The 5,714-nt window shown below is 38.6% G+C and overlaps 1 non-coding gene across 1 annotated transcript; it reads right to left on the bottom strand.

Moving 5' to 3' along the window:
• Nucleotides 1-4,623: 4,623 nt before the first annotated feature.
• Nucleotides 4,624-4,730, bottom strand: LOC141701586 (small nucleolar RNA R71). The gene has a single exon (XR_012566834.1). It is a non-coding gene; the product is annotated as a small nucleolar RNA R71 (small nucleolar RNA).
• Nucleotides 4,731-5,714: the final 984 nt, after the last annotated feature.

Genomic DNA, 5,714 nt, shown 5'->3' on the forward strand with positions numbered 1-5,714 from the left:
CCATAGTAAACCCTTTGCTGTCATCTCCAAAGGTTATGCTGGGGCCAGCTCTCTCTTTAAACTCTGTGAGCAGGGAGAAATCTCCAGTCATGTGTCTTGAACAGCCACTGTCCAAGTACCATAGATTTCTTCTATTTTCCTGCACACCACAAAATCAATCAATTTGATTTTGGTACCCAAGTTTCCTTGGGTCCATTCTTGTTAGCCTTTCTCCTAGACTTCATTCCTCCTGCATCTTTAGACTTAGGTGAGTTTGAGTCAACCTTGGTCTTAGATGTGGTTGGTTGAGGTGTAGGGTTAGTCACAACATTATCCAGCACATTTATAGAATTATTAGGCATGGATTGTGCATACATGTTATTCCACATTGGCATATTGTATGGCATTTGAGGCATACTGAATGCAGCAAGATAAGGATTGTTAAAATATGGCATGTTTGCAAAATGTGCATAAGGATTTTGTTGAGACATAACAGGCATAGCATGTAGAGGTGATACAGACATGTTAGGCATAGAAGAGGGTACAGTTATGGGAGATTTCTTAATAGATTTACAATTAGCAGATAGATGATTAACACTACTACAATGCACACAGCTTTTTCTAGGAGCATACTTATCAGGTGTGTAATTGTTATGTTTGTTAACTCCTACCTTCCCATTTCTGTTGGATTTCCTTTTGGATTCCTTTTTATCCTCAACCATCTTGAGCCTATTGTTTAACTGTTCTAAGGTCATGTGCCCTACATTCACCTTTCTGACATCTTTGGATGTGCTTGCTTCTTCTTTGACAAAGTTCTTTGAAGTTGAACCAAACTTTTTGTTGAGTTTCTTTAGATTTTCTCTTTTAGAAACATCTGCCTGTTTTAATTGAGGAACCTTCAACGGATGTTCCTTTTCTTCCTTCAACGGATAACTTTCATCATCCGTTGATTCCACATCCGTTGACAGTCCATCAATTAATTCCAGTTTCTTTTTATTTTTATCCCAGGCAGTTTCACAGAATGATTCAATTCCTTGGACTTTGGCAATTTGAGCACTTACATCCCTAGATGTTTTCCAGGCTTTAATCACCTCTTGCTCTTTCTCTAATTGATTGGAAAGTATTTTTACTTTCTTAACAGATTCAGCTAGTTCATTCTCAACAGATATACAATGCAATTTGGTTTTCTCTAGGTCAATCAACTTATTTTCTAACACAATATTTCTATTGCTTAAAAACAGATTGTTCTCTTTGATCCTACTATTTTCTTTAGCAAGAGATTTAAGAGACACACGCAAATGATACAACTCAGTAGACATGTCATTGAAAGCATCATTGCACTCTTCTTTAGTAAGCTGTGTTAAATCAGTAGTGATTACCTGATTGCTTGATGAACTAACTTCGTTTTCTTCAGAATCAGCCATGAGAGCAAGGTTGACATAATCCACATCTTCATCCTCTTCATCTCCATCAGCTGCCCAGTCCTTTTCTTGAGTAATGAAAGCCCTTTCCTTCTGTTTGAGCAGATCAAAATATTTCTTTTTGTAATCTACTTGTTCAAATTTCTTCTTTTCAGAGGTTGGCTTTCTGCACTCACTTGCAAAGTGTCCACTTATACCACAATTAAAACACTTGAACTTGGATTTGTCCACCATGTTCTTATAGGGTTTAGTGGCTCTAGTGTTTTTCCTGAACTTCATCTTTGCAAATCTCCTGGACAGAAATGCAAGATGCTCATCAATACCATCAGAGTCATCTTGACTGGAGTTGTCTTCATTTTCAGCAACTTGCTCTTTACCCTTGTCTGATTCTGGATTTCTTACACCATCTTTGGAGCTTGATGTAGATCTCACAGTTTCTTTTCTGCATGCTTTCTCATTTTCAGCTACCAATGCAACTGAACCTCCTTTCTTTCTCCCCCTCTCCAATACCTCATCCTGTTCCAACTCTAGTTCATAAGTCTTCAAGATTCCATATAATCTTTCAAGAGTAAAGTCCTTATAATCCTGAGAGTTTCTTAAGGAAACAGTCATGGGTTTCCATTCCTTTGGTAAGGATCTCAAAAATTTAAGATTTGAATCCTTCACCTGGTACACTCTACCATACAGCTTCAGTCCATTCAACAGCTTTTGGAATCTATTGAATGTGTCATTTAAAGATTCATTCTCTTCAAAATGAAAGTACTCATACTGTTGAATGAGAAGCTGCATTTTGTTCTCTTTTACTTATTCTGTACCTTCACACAGCAGCTGAACTGTGTCCCAAACCTCTTTGGCAGTTGAACAATTTATCACATTATCAAACATGTCCTTGTCAAGACCATTAAACAAAATGTTCATAGCCTTCTTATCCTTGTGGACTTCTTCTGTGTCTTCCATTGTCCATTCTGCTCTAGGTTTTGGAATGGATTGACCAACAGCAATTGTGGCCGTAGCAACTGTGGCTACTTTGTGGGGAATGTGAGGACCATTCTCAATGCAGTTTACATAACCTTCATCTTGGGAGAGTAGATGAAGGTGCATTTTCACCTTCCAGTGGTGATAACTGTCTTTGTCAAGAACTGGGATCTTTACTCCAATATCCTTCTTACTCATCTTTGTTAGATTCCAAGATCTTTAAACTCTTTGTGTGTCAAGAGCTTGCTCTGATACCAATTGTTATTCCTAGAGGACTAACAATGAGATTTACAGAAGGGGGGTTGAATGTAAATCTCAAAACTTTTTCAGGTTTTGAGAAGTTTATTAAAGCAGTGTGTTCTAGATGAACAAGTGTATGAATTGCTTTGAGCTAATGCAGACAGATATATATTCAAACACAAAATGTAAAGAACACAACAAACTTTAAAAACTTTTCTGGTGGATTTGTTGTTCCACCAGAGATGGTATATTAGAAAATCTGTGTTCAACAATGTTGATCACAGCTGCATCCTAGTACAAACTAGATGAATTTTCTCTCAAGATATTTCTTAACAGCTCTGGAAAATCTCTCTCTAATTACTAGCTTCTTCTTGGTTTATATATTACCAAGTGTACAAGTGAAAAACAATATAAAATTACAATAGTAAAATAAGTTCTTCACTTGCTTCTTTTCCTGTTCAATCAAGTACTTTGTTGACTATTGCATCTTTGTACTAAAGAAGAACGGCTGCTTTTTCTGTTGATCCTGAAATTCGGCTACCACATCTCAGATTTTCTCTGTCAACCCACGTGCCTCTGTTTGTAGGTACAACTACCACTTATCAACGGCTAATTAGCAGAACATCCGTTGAAGCTTTCATCCGTTGATGACTTCATCCGTTGAAGGATGTTATCCGTTGAAGCTTTCATCCGTTGATGCTCTCATCCGTTGAAGGATGTTATCCATTGAAGCTTTAGAGACATCCGTTGAAGCTTAGCTTCTCATCCGTTGAAGGTCTTTAAGTCATCCGTTGATACCACTTCATTTATACAAAATTACAAGGCATGAAATATTTACAATTGGCCTTCCTATCTGCATATCATCTAGTAGTCAACATGACTCATAGTTTCTCTCAACTTCTAAGAATTACAATTTTAAATACAGAGACTGAAATATGCTACAATACTAGACTTATTTCTAAGTAAAGCTACACCATCAACGGATAGCCAAAGTGGTCTTATCCGTTGAGGCTACAGACACTAAATTTCTACTTAAGTGTTTTGTTAAACATATCATCAAACTAATGCACATATATTCCTAACAGCTTCTATCTCTTTTGTGGATGTCTGGTAGAATGGTACTCGTGCAACGAAAGTTGGCGTTTATCAGTTTCGTGTTATCTGATTAGTGTCATCACCATCACATGCTAAGGTTAAGAACAATAAGGCTATTGAATGAAGTATTTAATGAATTTAGAATCCCATATTTGTCATATATAGTAATTCAACCTCAATTTTCTTAGTTAATGTTATTTATTAGTTAAATAAAAACCCAATTTGTTATTTGTCTTAACATTGAGCGATAACCATACATTGTTGCGTAGGTGCATAAATTGAACTTAACCTAAACCAGTCTCTATGGGAACGAATCTGATTTATATCTTAGACTACTTGTGAACACGTATACTTGCGTGAATATTAGCGCGTGTTTTCGCCCTAACAAGTTTTTGGCGCCGCTGCCGGGGACTCGGTGTTAATTTTTAGTTTATGTGCTTGTCATCAGTGGTCGTTAAAGTTCACTGACTCAGATTCTTTTACTTTCACGGTTTATTTATTTGTTTTTCAGGTACTCATTACAATGGGAGATCCAGCAGCACGAACGAGAGCCTTGATGGATTTTTCTCAACCCAAGATCAATGACATTCAATCTAGCATTGTCCGGCCAGCTATCACAGCTAATACCTTTGAGATCAAGCCTGACATAATTCAATGGGTGCAGAATTCAATCCAGTTTGGGGGTTCTCCAACTGAAGATCCCAATATGCATATTAGGGATTTCATAGAGATTTGCGACACCTTCAGGTTCAATGGTGTTTCTGAAGATGCTGTGAAGCTGAGACTGTTCCCATTCTCTCTGAGGGACAAGGCTAAGAGCTGGTTACACTCTCTACCAGCAGGCTCGATTACTACTTGGGAAGATCTTGCTCAGAAGTTTCTTACTAAATTCTTCCCTTTGGCGAAGACAGCTACAATCAGGAATGCTCTTACTCAATTTGCGCAGCAAACGGGAGAATCACTATGTGAAGCTTGGGAGTGCTACAAGGAGATGCTTAGGAAGTGTCCTCATCATGGAATGCCTGATTGGATATTCATCAATTGTTTTTACAATGGATTGGGAGCACAGTCCAGCCCCATGCTCGATGCAGCAGCAGGTGGAGCATTATGGGCAAAGAGCTATAAGGAAGCTTATGATCTATTTGAACTGATGGCTGCTAATGAATATCAGTATCCAACCCAGAGATGTCCACAGGGCAAGGTAGCATGAGTTCTTGAAGTGGATACAGCTACGACTATCACTGCTTAACTAAAGGCTTTGTCTATGAAGATCGATTCTCTGTCTAACTATGGTGTTTAGCAGATAATTAGTGTTTATGAGCTGTGTGCAGGTCCGCATGCAACAGAGCAATGCGCTATATCTAGTGACTCAGCTCAGTTTGTGAGCAACTTTCAGAGATCATAGCAGCCAGTTCCTGCCACTTATTATCCTGACAATTGGAATCATCCTAACTTCAGCTGGAGCAACAATCAGAATGCGATGCAACAGCCGTTCCAGCAGTTGGGAAATAAGCTATTCAACCTTCCAGGTTTTCAGCAACAAATTGCACCAAAACAACAACTCCAAATTCAACAACAAAATCATGATGCAGGTCTATCTTCGAATGAAAAATCTGAATTGGAGGAGTTGCGGCTTATGTGCAAAAACCAGGCTCTTATATGCCAAAGCCAGGCTATTTCTATCAAGACTCTGGAGAACCAAATAGGGCAAATTGCTAATGCCTTATTGAATCGGCCACCAGGAACGCTTCCTAGTGATATAGAAATAAATCCAGGCAAGATGGAAGTTGAAGAACAGGTGAATGCCATCACCTTAAGGTCTGGAAAGGTCGCAAGCCCCCAAATTCAGCAAGAAGAAGAGCCTGAAAAATCTCAAGATTCAGAAAATGCAGTTGTGGCTGAAGAAGAATTGCAGAAGGAAGCAGAGGTGGAACCGAGGAAGACTACTGTGGAACACACTCCTCCTGAGGGTAATACAGGGGAGAAACAGATCTATCCTCCACC

This window comes from Apium graveolens, unplaced genomic scaffold (genome assembly GCF_009905375.1).
Source record: "Apium graveolens cultivar Ventura unplaced genomic scaffold, ASM990537v1 ctg4143, whole genome shotgun sequence".
NCBI lineage: Eukaryota > Viridiplantae > Streptophyta > Magnoliopsida > Apiales > Apiaceae > Apium > Apium graveolens.